The sequence below is a fragment of the Leopardus geoffroyi genome, chromosome C1 (assembly GCF_018350155.1).
Source record: "Leopardus geoffroyi isolate Oge1 chromosome C1, O.geoffroyi_Oge1_pat1.0, whole genome shotgun sequence".
Lineage (NCBI taxonomy): Eukaryota > Metazoa > Chordata > Mammalia > Carnivora > Felidae > Leopardus > Leopardus geoffroyi.
This window is the reverse complement of record NC_059328.1, coordinates 150314524-150330472: the sequence shown is the minus strand read 5'-3', so window position 1 is coordinate 150330472 and position 15949 is coordinate 150314524.

Genomic DNA, 15949 nt, shown 5'->3' with positions numbered 1-15949 from the left:
AAAATTAGTTCCAGTATTGATGTCACCAGCCAAGTGATAAAGCAACGTTATTACAGTGGGAAAATATACTTAAAATATATAAAATCAAATCTATCCAAAGTTTACAAAGAACTCTACAAGTCAGTGAGAAAAAGACAACTCAATAGAAAAATGGGAAAGAGACTTGACATATTTCAAAAAGAAGATATCCAATGGCCAATAAATGTAAGAAAAAGTATTTAATCTCATTAGTCATCAGGATAATGCAAATTCAGATCTACTTAAATACAACTCTATAGTAGAAGACGAAACTAGAAAAGGGCTGATAACACCAATGTCGTAAAGATGTGAAGCAACTGGAACTTTCTTTTTATTTACTTATTTATTTATTTTTAATGTTTATTAGTTTTGAGAGAGAGAGGCAGAAAGCAAGCAGGGGAGGGGCAGAGAGAGAGAGGGAGACACAGAATCAGAAGCAGGCTCCAGGCTCTGAGCTGTCAGCATGGAGCCTGACACAGGGCTCAAACTCACAGATCGGGAGATCATGACCTGAACTGAAGTCGGGCGCTTAACTGACTGAGCCACCCAGGCGCCCCTAACTGGAAACTTCATACTGCTGATAGGAGAGATGAGGGCACATTTGGACATAGAAGTTTCACTAGTAGGTATGTTCAAATGAATTGCATGCACATGTACACCAAAAATTATGTGCAAAATGTTCAGAGTAGTATTAGCCATAATAGCCCCAAACTACAAACAACCCAAATGTTGATCAACGGTAAAATGAATAAACATATTGTAGTATATTCACACAATAGCATATCACATGACAAATTGCACTTACATGCAATAAAACTAGTGAATTTTACAAACATCATGTTGGGTGGGGCACCTGGGTGGCTCCGACTTCGTCTCAGGTCATGATCTCACAGTTTGTAGGTTCGAGCCCTGCATTAGGCCCTGTGCTGACAGTTCAGAGCCTGGAGCCTCCTTCAGATTCTGTGTCTCCCTCTCTCTCTACCCCGCCCCCACTTGCACTCTATCTCTCTCTCTCAAAAAATAAACAAACATTAAAAAAATTTTTTTTAAATAATAAACATCATGTTGGGCAAAAGAGCCAGACACAAAAGAATATAACTAGGAAATTATTTATATGAATCTCAAAAATAGTCTAAACTGTAATTTTAGAATTTAGGATGTGGATTATCCTTGGGGTCGATGGAAGGGATAGCATTAACAGGGATGAAGAGAGGGGTGCTTCTGTGATTTTTCTATTTCTTGACAAGAGTTATAATTTCACACATGGAACCATTTTGTGATGATTTATTGTGCTATACATATACAATCTGTGTACTTTTCTAAGTATATCACACTTCTGAAAAATATTTAAGAGAGAACATAAGTCTAAGGGCATAGACTGACTCTCAAGGGTTGAAATCTTTATTTCTCATTTACAAACTATGTGACATTGGGTAATTTATGTAATTTCTCTCAGCCTCAATTTTTCATCTTTGAAATAAGGTAACAATACTTACTGGCTTTATAGTGTTCAGTGGGAAAATTCATAAAAAATTATTTAGCCTAGTAAATGTTTGCTTCTCTGTCCATCCCCTCAGTTTACAAATAAACAATCCAAAGAGACTAAGAAGTGATGGGTCTTGTTCAGGATCCCTCAACTAGACTGTCATTGGGGCCAGAATTTAGGCTTTATTGGGTAGCACACCCAGGCAAGGACAGCTACCGCACTGTGAACTGAAAGGCAGCCTTCGGGTTTTTTGTTTTGCTTTCTCCGTGTGTATCAAGAGCACAAGACAACACAAAATTTCTTCTTTGCTCTGCTCCTGGCAATTGCCACAACTTGGCTAGTCTCTGCCAAGCACCTTTGGAGAAAAGATAACAAAAGAAATCAAAGAAGCAATTAATTCAGTTAAACATTTACGGGGCATATACTATATGCCAGTCACCATTCTACACCCTTAGAATCCATCAGTAAACAAAAAGAAAAAAAATGTCAATCTCCCAATGTATTTTAGCAGACAGAAGGCAGAGAGGAGAGTAGTTAGTGAAAATTAACATGATTAAATAACATTTTACTTTTGAAGGTAATAGGTACCTGTTGTAAAAAGGCCTCCTGCGAGGCCAACGGATCAGAAGACGACTGCCATGAAAAATACAGTTGTTATACTCCCAAGTCCCGCCAAACCACAGGAGCCACACAGGGAAGTACCAAGATCCGTCGGGAGGCGGAGGAAGCAAAGGAAAAATGTGGACAAGAGCCTTTACTGTTGTTTCTACAGGAAGTAACATGTGAGGCAAGTTAAGCAGGCTTAGAATTGGCTGGTTTGAATAATTTCAGCAGGTTCTGGGGTAGGTATATGTACCTAGCCCTAGGATAATTAGGGTAGGGGAATATTATCCCTGGGTGGGTAGTTGGGCTGGGCATGTGGGCTCTGGACGTGTTGGTTTGCATATGAAAGATGCACTTACAGGCCAGCTGTTTACTATATCTAGGAACTGGCTAGCCCTGGAGGCGTAGTCTCTCCTGGGGTCAGCAAGGCACCAGATGTCAAAACATCAGAAACACATGGTTAATACAGTGCTCTGAAAAACAAAGAGGGCAAAGATGAGAAATAATGTTGAAGAGTCAATAATCATCTCCAAATCTAGAATGTTTACCAAATAAACCACCAAATGGACATGTGAATTTTCCTTAGAGTAGGTTTATGTTTCCTCTGACTTTTTTTTATTTAGTCCTTAGCTGCCAGTGCAGAACTGACTGACATGCAGGTGAGAATGTCTGACATATGAAAATTAAAGCACATTTGGTGACTAAGCACAACATTATAAAATAAAATAAGAAAGGGTAGTTTGGGGGGCGCCTGGGTGGCTAAGTCGGTTGAGCATTCGATTTGGGCTCAGGTCACGATCTCATGGCTCACGAGTTCAAGCCCCGCATCAGGCTCTGTGCTGACAGCTCAGAGTCTGAAGCCTGCTGTGGATTCTGTCTCTCTCTTTCTCACTCTCTCTGCCCCTCTCCCCCTTGTGCTCTGTCTCTCTGTCTCTCTGTCTCTCTGTCTCTCTCTCTTTCAAAAATAAGTAAACATTAAAAAGAAGAAGAAGAAGAAAGGGTGGTTTGGGTTATCGATGTACATGTGTGTGTAGCACAGAAGCCACCCAGACAGATAGAAGACTTAAGTCATCATTCTGCCAAAACAACTGCTTACTTACTGCTTCCATCCTGTGCACCCAAATATTAATCTCAGCACCTCCACCTAAGAGCCACATGTAACTCTAGGTCTCTGAAGGTATGGCGTGGAAATGACAGGAGAGTTTACTGTTATAGGCGATGTATTACCCATGGTCCTAAATAATGAACAATGAGAGCTATACAACGATTCTGGCACTAATCTCTAGTCTCTTCTCACTGTGAAATAATTATCTCTAATCAGTGTCGTTCTGAGACTATTTCTGATCTAGGCCTGTGCTTAATCCTCTTCACTGTCAATCACCAAGCAATAGTAGCTGCTGGGTGGCAGTGGGCAGACCTCAGTGCGTACAGAAAAACATAACGGAGGACAATTAAAAGTTGGCAAAGTGAAAGTAAGTGAGAGTTACAAATGAATAACCCAAGCAATAAACGACAAGAAGGAAAATGCTTTTGCAAACATTTTTAAAACGCTGCTATTTTACACATAATCAAGGCAATCACAACCTGTTCTAAGCACATAACACTTCTGAATAGATGGTGGGAGAGACTGGGGAGTTTTAAGAGGCCCCAGAGTGGTTAATGGGGGAATTAGCACAATTCAGAAAAGACATTAATTAGGTCAATCTGCAGTTTTGAAAAACTTTAGCACCTCTCCAATGCTATTAGTGAATTAATGACCCCAGTTACTCAACAATAGACAAAGATTAACACAAAAAATTTGGGCTGTTTAAAGCCAGTTTGAAAGGGAAGTCCAAAGAAAGAGCCAACAAAATTGGAAAACTACAATAAGAATTAATGGAAGTGTGTTTGTGAATCATAAAAACAGACATACAGAAACAATGAATTTTTTCATAAAGAACTCTTCAGCATGAATCTTACAACCAACTAAAAGGAAGAGAATGCCCGGTGATACTGAGCCTAAAAAGAGAGATGGTGTAACTTCTCTAAAAAAGAAATTGTAAGTTGTGTAAAGAGTATGAATTTACTCAATAATACTTGGGAGCAAGAAGCATTCCAAAAATGTGTTGATTTTTTTTTAATGTTTATTTATTTTTGAGAGAGAGAAACACAGAGTGTGAGCCAGGGAGGGGTAGAGGGGGAGAAAGAATCCAAAGCAGGCTCCAGGCTCTGAGCTGTCTGCACAGAGCCCGATTCAGGGCTTGAATCCATGAACCACGAGATCATGACTTGAGCCAAAGTCGATGCTTAACCAACTGAACCACCCAGGCACCCCTGATCTTTAAGTTACATAAATTCTAATACCAAGTTTTCCTCATCATGGTGGGGCGTCATATTTTAAAAGCCTCTGCTTTGAGCATCACAGAATCGGAGATGCTTATGTAAATGTCTCAGAACAGGGAAAGGACCTGTCTCTGAATTTCACGATGGTTCTTATGGCGGCTGCTCCTGCTACTACTTACCGTCCTAGATCCTGGTCCTTCACGTTCCATCAAACAACACTGCTCCGGAAAGGGCAGGGCTCTTCTTCCCAGTAGTCTTCCAGGATGACTCCTGAAACCCTTGTAGGAATTCTACATTAGCACCCTGTGGGGCCTCATGAAGTAAGTGCAGAAGTTTTGTTAGAGAGTTTTGCAATCTGTATGTTGCAAATAACACTCTGGTTATTATGCAGATGCCTGGGATTACATAATTCAAAATGTTATTGGTTTCAAAACACAGGATACCATAAGCAAATTCTTCCAAATTTGAATAATCATTCAAACCCCTGTTATGCAACAATCAATAATGAATCAAATATCAAGAGTTCATGCTCACTTTTTTGTGGAAAAACCAATGCCTTTGACATATTTGCCAATCAGTTCAACATGTGATATGTACATTCTCCTTTCCAATGAATGATATAAATATCAGAATTCACTACCCAGAGCTAAAGCTTCTGCCTCCACACAAATAATTTCTGAATGTGTTGTGACTATTGTGGCTTTAAAATAAAGTAATAATTATTTTCCAGGATAACTGTCAAGTTACCATAGAAGGATCCTTTATGAATGATAAATCATGTTGACTGATTTGAATTCCCCAGGAAGGTTTTCTACCTCCTCCACATCTATTTTAAGATTTGCTACGTGGGATTCCACACCATTAATCACAGAGTTTGATCAGCATTAACACATGGATCAGGGAAGTCTTCTAACACTGAAATTTCCAGTGGAGGCGGCATAACAAGACCTGGAATCTGCAGAGAGAAAGGCCTGAGTGCAAAGACATTTGATGAAGTTCTTCCAGATTTACAGACAAGTTTGCAGTAATAAAGATCAGTAAATAGATTAGTAATAAACTTCTTTAGAGGGACATAATTAAAGGGTTTGGTTCCTTTCTAGAAGAGAAGCTAAAAGAGAATTACAATCAACACAAATTTTAGAGGCACCTTTAGTGGTAATTGTGGGACTTCCCATGAGCAAGGGCTTTGCAGTCAGTTTCTGTGTAGTTGTGCTTTATGGATTACAGAGTTCATTAGGCAGTTAGTGTCTCAGCACTTTCTTGCACGTGAACCTGACTGTGCCCAGCCCCAACATCATGAGATGAAGTGTCAAAAACAAGAAAATAGTGGTTATTGATCATCTCAACATACTAGTCATATACTAGCGTTTAAATAAGCCCTGCAGATTCATATATTTGTCAGCGCCTTGCCTGGTTTTGCTCACTCTGAGCACCCAAACACTGAATCACAAGGTCAGGTTCGAACAGCTCAGGAATCACAAGTAAACAATTAGGGTTTTGAATCTTATCTTGGGATGAAGAAAACAAAAGGACTTACTGAAAATGACTAAACCACATTCAGTAATGGGAATCCCATTCCATTTACTTCACAGGCTTGAATACACTAAACTATAAGAAAGAAATAGTGATCTTGGAAGCAGTGCCCAGTTCTGCCGCACTGTGGAACTAATGATAAGCTTAACCAGAGTGATTAAGAGAATAGTTCTGCTCCAGCTGACACGCTCGTTAGAGCTTTGCATTGCCCTCATCCTACATTTTTGAATATGTACCATTCTGGTGGTCTAGTCAGTTCTTCAGGATGACAAGGTAGTGCTGCAGCTCTTTGTCACCCTCAGAGCTCTGTGCCTGAGGCAAGGAGCAAAAAATGTGCTCCCACTTAAGTAGAGATTTATCAAAATGTAAGTGAAACAGAAAGAAGAGGGAAGAAGCCGGGTCCTCATAGAACACCAAGGAGTCCACAGGCCTGCAGCTTACTCACCTTGAACTTGATTCTCTTACTCCATTCATGTCTGCTCTAAGAGCAGTAGAGGGAGTCACAAGTGACAAGAAAGGGGGCTTAGATTTTTGCATTACCTTTCAAATTTTATATATTGTTCTTGCTAAATAGTGCTATGAATCGGCATTCTCTGTTCAAGGGCACCATTCTTCTTCAAGCTGTAGCAATAGGAATATTCAAACCTCTTGAGTTTTTTAAAAAAATACACACCATGATACCTTCTATGTGATGCTAGTAATCATCCCTCCCCCCCCCCCACACACACACACATACACACGCAATAACGGGCCTGAGGAATTACCAGTGGCTCACTTCTTACTGAGAATTGTGAGGATTACAATACCACAGACTCAAAAGCCCATGGATTTTTTTTATATTCCAGAAAGTATACTCATGCTTGGAAATCCAAAATTAGTGCATTCCTTTTAATCTATAAAATTGAGTAACCCTAGAAGGACCACATTCTTACTTTATTTATAGCCTGGGCCTATCACAGATTCCATTTTCTCTTTCTTGACTGGAATTAATACCAGTAGCTTCTTTGGAAGCTGACACCAGATGTTCCTGGTCACTTTTTTTTTTCTTCCCCTGACAGCTAATTATCATAATTATGTGAACATATCTAAAATCTATCCATGACTTTGTCCTCTGTCAACTGCAAAAGTAAGGAATCACTGAAATGAGATAACGCATCTGAGTTCTAGAAATCAGTATGTGGGTCAGGCATTAAAGGATTCAGGAGTGATGACTGGGCAACTGTGGAATTTACATTCATAATCTTTGACAAGAGTTGTATTGAGAAGATGAATCTCTCTGATACAATAGTGAGGAGTTTCCTTACTTGTCTGTGCTGGGTTGGGGGCTGTTGAGGTGCCTTAGATAAACTTCATACAACTAGCCAGTTCAAAGATTCAAGCTCTCATCATCATAATAAGATTTGAAATTTTCAAAGAGAAATGGAGAGGAGAAAAAAAAAAAAAAAAACCTGTGTAATGACCATTTGCTATGTGCCAGGCACTTCGCTAAGCATTTTACAAACATTATGCCATTTCTTTTTACCACAAACCTAAGATAACATTCCTGATACTTTTTAGTAATTACACCCCTGGCCTGACAAATTAACAGGCATCTGACCTATCCATACCCCGTCCAGTCATTATGCCATACCACTGAGAACTGGACAATAATAAAACACATGGTACAGACAAGAAAACCGAGGGTTAGAGAAACTAAGAAACCTGCCCAAGACATACAGCTAGAAAATGGCAGTCAGGACGTGAACACAGATCCACCATGCTTCCTTCTGTTAGAGTGACCAGCTCCACACTAAGAGGTTTTTTGTGACCATTAAGATGCTGGATGGCAAGTTATCCATGAAGAAATCATGCTGAATGCTCATATCACCTATGAGAGCATTGTGCTTTTGATATTTTGCGCACTACCTCCATGGAAAACATTTTCAGCGTCCTTCTATTTTCTATAGACTCTAAACTCCTTGTCTCTAGCCTCTCAACTTCGCAATCCACTTTAAATCCAGTGGCCCAGTGGGTCTTATATCCAATCACTCTAGACACCTAATTACTTCCCAAATATACTTGGACTTTCCTTCTTTCTTGCTTTTGTTTATGCTCTGCTCAAGCCAAAAATGTCCTCTAGCCTAGGAGTGCCTGGGTGGCTCAGTCAGTCAAGCGTCCGACTGTGGCTCAGGTCATGATCTCACAGTTTGTGGGTTTGAGCCCCATGTCGGGCTCTGGGCTGATGGCTCAGAGCCTGGAGCCTGCTTCAGATTCTGTGTCTCCCTCTCTCTCTGCCCATCCCCTACTCATGATCTGTCTCTCTCTGCCTCTCAAAAATAAAGAAATGTAATAATAAAAAAAAATTTTTTTTTAAAAAGTCCTCTAGCCTTTACTCACCTATTTGAAATTCAATACCTCTTTTACTTATTTTTTTAAATGTTTTATTTGCTTTTGAAAAGAGAAAGAGCAGAGGAAAAGCAGACAGAGAGGCAGACAGAGAATCCAACAGGGGCTCTGCGCTGACAACGGAGAGCTCACTGTGGGGCTCAAACTCATGAACTGTGAGATCATGACCCGAGCCAAAGTCAGACCCTTAACCGACTGAGCCACCTAGGCGCCCCTCAGTACCGCTTTTAATATTGAATTGCACGGTGCCTCCTATACTAGGCAGTTAATTTGCCTGCCCCTATCACAATCCCCACACGGGGCAGCTCAATGGCCATGTGATGCCACCTTCCTGCACACTCATGCCCCTCAGCAGTGGCTGACCTGAGGGCAACCCATCTGCTGATTAGCAGCCAATCAGGTTCCTTCCTAAATATAGGAACCATTCCCAACGGTACTGAATACTGGACCCAAAAAGTTCTGGCAGGCTAAGGCTGGCAACACTACAGAGCCAAGTGAAAGGGGAAGCTAGCAGAAACAGAGAGGGACAAAGAAAAGCAGAAAGAAGAGGAATCACAGACGGCCTTTGCCTTTGTTCGTCTGCCCCAGGTCCTATTCCTCTTTAACCTGGAGCGCATTTTCATTTTTTGTGACCTTCATACTGTTGCAACAGTTTCTGCTTTACCTGAGTTAAGAGTAGGTCTTAAGTAAAACGGGGAAAGTCAAACAGCGTCTTGCACAGAGATCAGGTTTGTCTGCTCACTGTTCAACATGTAATATCTTCCCGGTTGGCATTTACTAACCTTTTTGATTTATACTTCAATTTTGGTACTTTTATCTCACCCTCAATTAATGTTAATTATGCATGTATCTGTCTCCTCACTTTTTGTTAGACCAAGTCCATTCATCTTCTCTCCCTTAGCACCTAGTAGAATCTGACAGACTAGATTCTCAACAAATGTGTATTGGATTGGGTAATGCTTGGTAATAACCATATTATTAACTTGAACTTTGTGAAACTATATTATTGATGTGCCATATAAGGTTTTGCCATCACTACCACCTTCACATGTGAGGTATCTGCTCCTGAAAGGTGGCAAAGGGGGCGCCTGGGTGGCTCAGTTGGTTAAGCATCCGACTTCAGCTCAGGTCATGATCTTGCGGTCTGTGAGTTCCAGCCCCGCCTCGGGCTCTGTGCTGACAGCTCAGAGCCTGGAGCCTGTTTCAGATTCTGTGTCTCTCTCTTCCTGTCTCCTCCCCTGCTCATGCTCTGTCTCTCTCTTCTCAAAAATAAATAAACGTTAAAAAAAATTAAAAAAAAAAAAAGGTGGCAAAGAAGGAAAGGGAAACAAAGACGTTTAGCTGAGTTGCTATTAAATGACTTCCCAGCCATGGACCATATTTTCTAGTTTCCTTCAGATGGTTCATATATATTCCTTCCCCATAGTATATGATAGAAGCTTCTTCCAGACCAAAATAGATACTAAGTAATTGTGAGGATCATATAACATGTAAGGAGACTGGGTCCCTGACTCCCAGAATCCCACAGAAGGTTGCTGACCAGGAAACCCTTCAATGGATTGTGAGAGGAGCAAAGAGTAAACTTGTGTTGGGTTAAATTACTGGGATTTTGGGGCGCCTGGGTGGCGCAGTCAGTTGAGCGTCCGACTTCAGCCAGGTCACGATCTCGCGGTCCGTGAGTTCGAGCCCCGCGTCGGGCTCTGGGCTGATGGCTCAGAGCCTGGAGCCTGTTTCCGATTCTGTGTCTCCCTCTCTCTCTGCCCTTCCCCCGTTCATGCTGTGTCTCTCTCTGTCCCAAAAATAAATAAACGTTGAAAAGAAAAAAAAATTAAAAATAAATAAATAAATAAATAAATAAATAAATAAATAAATTACTGGGATTTCAAGGTTGAAATGGCAACTGATATTAATTAAATAAAGAAGACCGCTACCCTATTTTTTCTTTAAAGTCAGAGTATTCCACTTCTTCTAGTCTTTTGCTATCTCTTATGGTGTTGATTTGATAAATTGATTGATAGATAAAGTTTCCTCATCACCTTTCTTTAACCTTTGGTGGACCCCCCTTACATTTTTTTCTCCATATTCCTGAATTATATTTTCCTGATATTTACCAGGATGTCTGAAGGGGAAGAGGAGAGTGAAGAGTAAAGGTGGAGCTAATAATTCCTCTGAACTTGATTCAACTCCTAGGGGCCTTACTGGCATGTGGACAAGTAAGAGTACCTGATTCAAGGTGATCCTGAATACTAATGCAGATTCTAGATGTCAATCTGATGGAAGCAAACCTTCACCTCTTGAAATTTGCAACCTGCATCTTTGAATCACCAAGCAGAATGTGGATGCTGCCTTTTTTCTTTAAATCATTAATAGTTGATTTTGATTCAACCAAAGAGGTTTCACTGAAGGGTTTCATCATAAACTACATATGCAGGGCAATCTTACAATAAGTCATCAAAAACAATTTACACAATTGTGGCTTTAAGACAGATGGTGCCGCTCTGTAATATAAATAGTAAGTAGTAGAGCCCTTGTCATGGTGAAATTCCTTTTTGTGAAATTTAAACCTTTGAAGCATGATTATGGGTACTGAAGAGAAGCATGCTTTGGATAAACTCCCAAGTTCATCAGATGCTTTACAGGCATTGGCAGGTGTCTGGATCCCACAGACCATTAGGAACAGAGTGTGCTTTGGTCCAGGGTGCTTATTTGATTTGCAGTTAGGTCATAAAGAATGGCCCTTAGCATGTTAAGCTAAGGACACACGTTCATGGACATCTCACTCTATAATATGGCTCAGTATGCCCCAAAGTCATGATCTTAAGCACTAAGTTGGCTTATTTTCTTGGATGAAGGCTACGTTCAAATGTTTGTTGGTAACACTTGAGCATGGTAATAATAATTAACATTTATCAAGCCACGACTAAATGATAGACTTTGTCATGCGTTTTCCACTTGTTATCTGTCTGACGCTCACAGTAACTGTATGCAAGTGTCCTATGATTCGTGCCCATTCAGAGTTGAGAAAAGCAAGGTTTATGAAAGTAAATTACTTGCCCAAGATCACAGAATTAAATCAGGACCAGAGTCATGGTCCAGAATCAAGGTGTTCTAAATGCAGTGCTTGTACTCTTTAAAAAAAAAAAAACAAAACAAACAAAACAAAACAAAAAACAAAAAACAAAAAACAAAAAAAGTGTTTTAGGGGCACCTGAGTGGCTCTATGCTGACAGCTCGGAGCCTGGAGCCTGCTTCAGATTCTGTGTCTCCCTCTCTCTCTGCCCTTTCCCTGCTCACGCTCTGTCTCTCTGTCTCTCTCTCAAAAATAAATACACATTAAAAAATTTTAAATAACATTTTATTAACGCATAAGCAGTACATATGTAATGTGAAAACAAATTAAAATACAGAGAAGCACACATGAAAAAATTAAGATATCATACTCCTACTACTTAGAACTCACCAGTGTAACCCCTTAGAGCCCGTACTTCCAGATCCCATTGTATATACACATACTTATTTTTATCAAAATGAGATCATATGGTCTCCTAGTTCTAAAAATCTGCTTTTTCAGACAAGTATTCCAGTAAATTTTTCCTGATTCTGAAAGCATTCAAATTTTTCCAATGACCCAACGATGTCTTTTACACTTGATTTGTTTAAAAAAATATCTGATCCAGGACAACATACTGCATCTTTTTCTATGTCCCCTAAGATTTTTTAATGTAGCACTACCCTTTTTTTTTTTTTTAATAACATCAATTTGTTAAAGAGATTAAGCTAGCTGTCCTATAGAATGGCCCATGTTCTGGATGTGCCTCATGGTACCATTTAGCTTATTGTTTAATCCCAAGCTACTTGTAAATGAGAGATCAGAGATAGTAACAAGTGTTAGAATTCCAACCCATGACCAATTAGGAATGTATCTCTAGATAAGATATTTAATATTATTGAGCCCCAGCTTTCTACCTATAGGAAATTATGAGGACTAAATATAATGTTAAGTGTCTTACAGAGAGCTATATTCCTAGCACATAAGTCAAACTCAACAAACATTAACTAGCATTAGGGAGCAGTCACACTGGGGCAGTATATAGTAAACTGAATTTGTTTTTAAATCAGTGATATTTGATAAATGATTGGATATGGGTAGAAAGAGAGCCTTCATATGTAATAATCTGCTTGCTTACAGAAAGTGCTTAGTTTTAAAATTAATTTTATAGCATCATTATATATAGGACCACTTCTCAAACTTTAAAAACATATACATTTAAAGAAAAGAGGTAGCAGGGCACCTGGGTGGCTCAGTTGGTTTAGGCATCCGACTTTGGCTTAGGTCATGATCTCACACTCAGTTGTGAGATCTCAGCTGTGCTGACAGCTCGGAGCCTTGGAGCCTGCTTCGGATTCTGTGTCTCCCTCTCTCTCTGCCCCTCTCCCACTTGCACAGGCGCTCTCTCTCTCTCTCTCTCAAGAATAAATAAACATTAAAAATTTTTAAAAAAGAAAGACAAAAGAAAGAAAGAAGAAAGAAAGAAAGAAAGAAAGAAAGAAAGAAAGAAAGAAAGAGAAAGGAAGGAAGAAAGGAAGAAAGAAAGCAATAGTGAACACCTGTTATTGCTGCCTTCCCCCTCTTCTCTAGAATCTGCCTGCCCTGTTCACTGGCTGGAACCCAAGCAGGCATGTCTAACTGCACAAAACTGGCCAGAGCTGATTGATTAAAAAAACAAAACAAAACAAAACAAAAAACAGACTCCTAATCAATCAGATTCTCTCTGAGAGTGTGGAATCAGGACTCAGGAATTCCAGGCTGGTCTGAGCTGGTCTTATGGATGGAGATATCATAACTTAGGAGCTCTGGGTCACCCATATTAGCATAGCAGCTAAAACTATTCTACAGAAATGGAAGAATAAGAGACAGCTTCTGAAAGAAGCAAAGACTAGATATGAAGAAGACTTCCTAATATTCAGATCTATTCTAGTCTCTTCCTGCACTTCAGGGTCTGTGAAATGTCCCTGAAGACGCATATAATAATACACTCTTTTTGTTTTATGCTTCTTGTTAACTTGTAAACAAATACAGCAACAAATGTCCTTGAGACCATTGAGGAGATACATATTTATGTTTATGTAGACACACACATTTTATCTTCTAACTTGATAATGCATGGTTAACATTACAATGTTCTTAACAACCTATTAAAACGATTATCAAAGGGGCGCCTGGGTGGCGCAGTCGGTTAAGCGTCCGACTTCAGCCAGGTCACGATCTCGCGGTCCGTGAGTTCGAGCCCCGTGTCAGGCTCTGGGCTGATGGCTCAGAGCCTGGAGCCTGTGTCCGATTCTGTGTCTCCCTCTCTCTCTGCCCCTCCCCCGTTCATGCTCTGTCTGTCTCTCTCTCTGTCCCAAAAATAAATTAAAAAAACGTTGAAAAAAAAAAAAAGATTATCAAATTTTTGGGTTTGGCTAGCAAAGAGTCAGAAAATGAAGATAATATAGACTAATATGTTTATTTCAAAAGAATGCTTAAATTGACACAAATTTTTATTAACAAAAAATGCAATTGCATTTGAAATAGAAAAATGGCAAGATATAGGCAACCATTCTAAGATACAAAATACCACTCAAGCACTAAGAAAGATAAAAAATGCTAGTGCCTAATATGATAGAGTGCTGATTACTAGTAAACCTCCTTTAAAATGGTTAGAAGGGGCTCCTGGGTGGCTCAGTTGGCTAAGGGTCCAACTTCGACTCAGGTCATGATCTCACAGCTCATGAGTTTGAGCCCCTCATCAGGCTCTGTGCTGACAGGTCTGAGCCTGGAGCCTGCTTTGGATTCTGTGTCTCTGTCTCTCTCTCTGCCCCTCCCAGCTTGTGCTTTGTCTCTCTGTCTCTCTCAAAAATAAATGAACATTAAAAAATTAAAAGTAAGATAAAATAAAATGGATAGACAATACTAATGTCTAATGAGTAGTCATTGAGGCCACGCACAAAGTTTTATTTTTCTTAAAAACAAGTAGAATGGTAATACTTCCAGAGAGAGAAATACCAAGGATATCAAATTTATATTTTTCACTAAATACATAATTCATATGAAAAAGCAAAACAGCATCAAAAAGTTACTGACTTGAAGCTCTTGTGATGAAAATGTTTCTAACCGAGCATGCATCCATACATTTTCAAAAATTTGGAGCTAATTCACTTTATCTTATCTATCAAAACATTATTCATAGTAGAGTGCTCATTAAGGGAGCTTGTGGAAAGAAAAAAAAAATTTAGGGATGATGATTTTAAATGCTTATATAATAGATGCTTTGTTGAAATACTATAATTTAATAACAATCCCAAAAGCTTTTTGAAAGTTTGGGAATTAACTTTCTGAAGTTATTTGAAGGTCTATAACTATCATTTTGGGTAAAATTCCATGTAAGTATATAAGAAGAGTTACTGCCCAAATTCAAGAAAAAAAGTTGCTGGCAAACCCACCCATACAATCTCTTCTTCTCAGTTACTTTACTGAAAATGGGATTCTCCAAATGCTCATTGTGTCATGGGTAGATATGCTCACCAAGATAATTATGAACACAGCAACTTAATGTGTTCTATCAATAAAAAAAATACGCATCAAGTTTCTACAATGTGCCTAGCAAATGTTCAAGGTAATAGGATTACAGGCATGAATAAAAAACACCAAAGCCCTACTCTTTTGGGGAGTTTATATTTAAGAGCAGGAAGAGTAGGTGTGTGTGAACATATACACGTATATATTCAGGTAGTGATATGAACTATGAAAAAAACAAGGCAAAATAAAGCAGATAGAGAAGTGGAAGGGAAAAATTCTATTTTAGCTATAAAATAGGTCAGGAAAGGTCAGGAAAGCCTTCAATGATGAGGCGACATTTGAGCAGAGATATGAGAGGTGAGTAAATGAGTCACGTGGCTGTCCGGAGGGAAACTCAGGTGGAGTGAACAGCAAACGTGCATGTTCTGAAGTAGCAACATTTCTCTTCATGTTTTAGGAATAGTAAAGACAAACACGGCTGTGGTTGAGCACACAAGGAGAAGGGGAAAGAAATGAAATCAGAAAAAAATATATTAGAGGGCGCCTGGGTGGTTCAGTTAAGCATCCAAATCTTGATTTCAGCTCAGGTCATGACATCATGGTTTGTGAGTTCAAGACGTGCATCCGGCTCTGTGCTGACAGTGCTGAGCCTACTTGGGATTCTTTCTCTCCCTCTCTCTCTCTCTACCCCTCTTGTTCCTCGCACTCTCTCTCTCCCTCAAAAGAAATAAACTTTTTTAAAAAAAAGATGAGGAACAAGTTGTGGTGGTTTTATATTTGTCTATAAGTTCTGTGATGCCTCTCCGTTCAAAAAAGAAAGCCTAATTCTTCTCCTGTAAATATGGGCCAGATTTAGTGACTTGGGTCTAACAAATAGAATGTGATAAAGGGATGTCCTGTGACTTCTGAGATTAGGTCAGAAAAAAAACAGCTTGTGCTTGCCCTCTCTCTTGGGTCACTCGTTCTGAAGAAAACTCCAAGTTATAAAGACCATCAAGCAACCTAGAAAGACGCATACATGGGGAGAAATGGGGAGGCCTGTC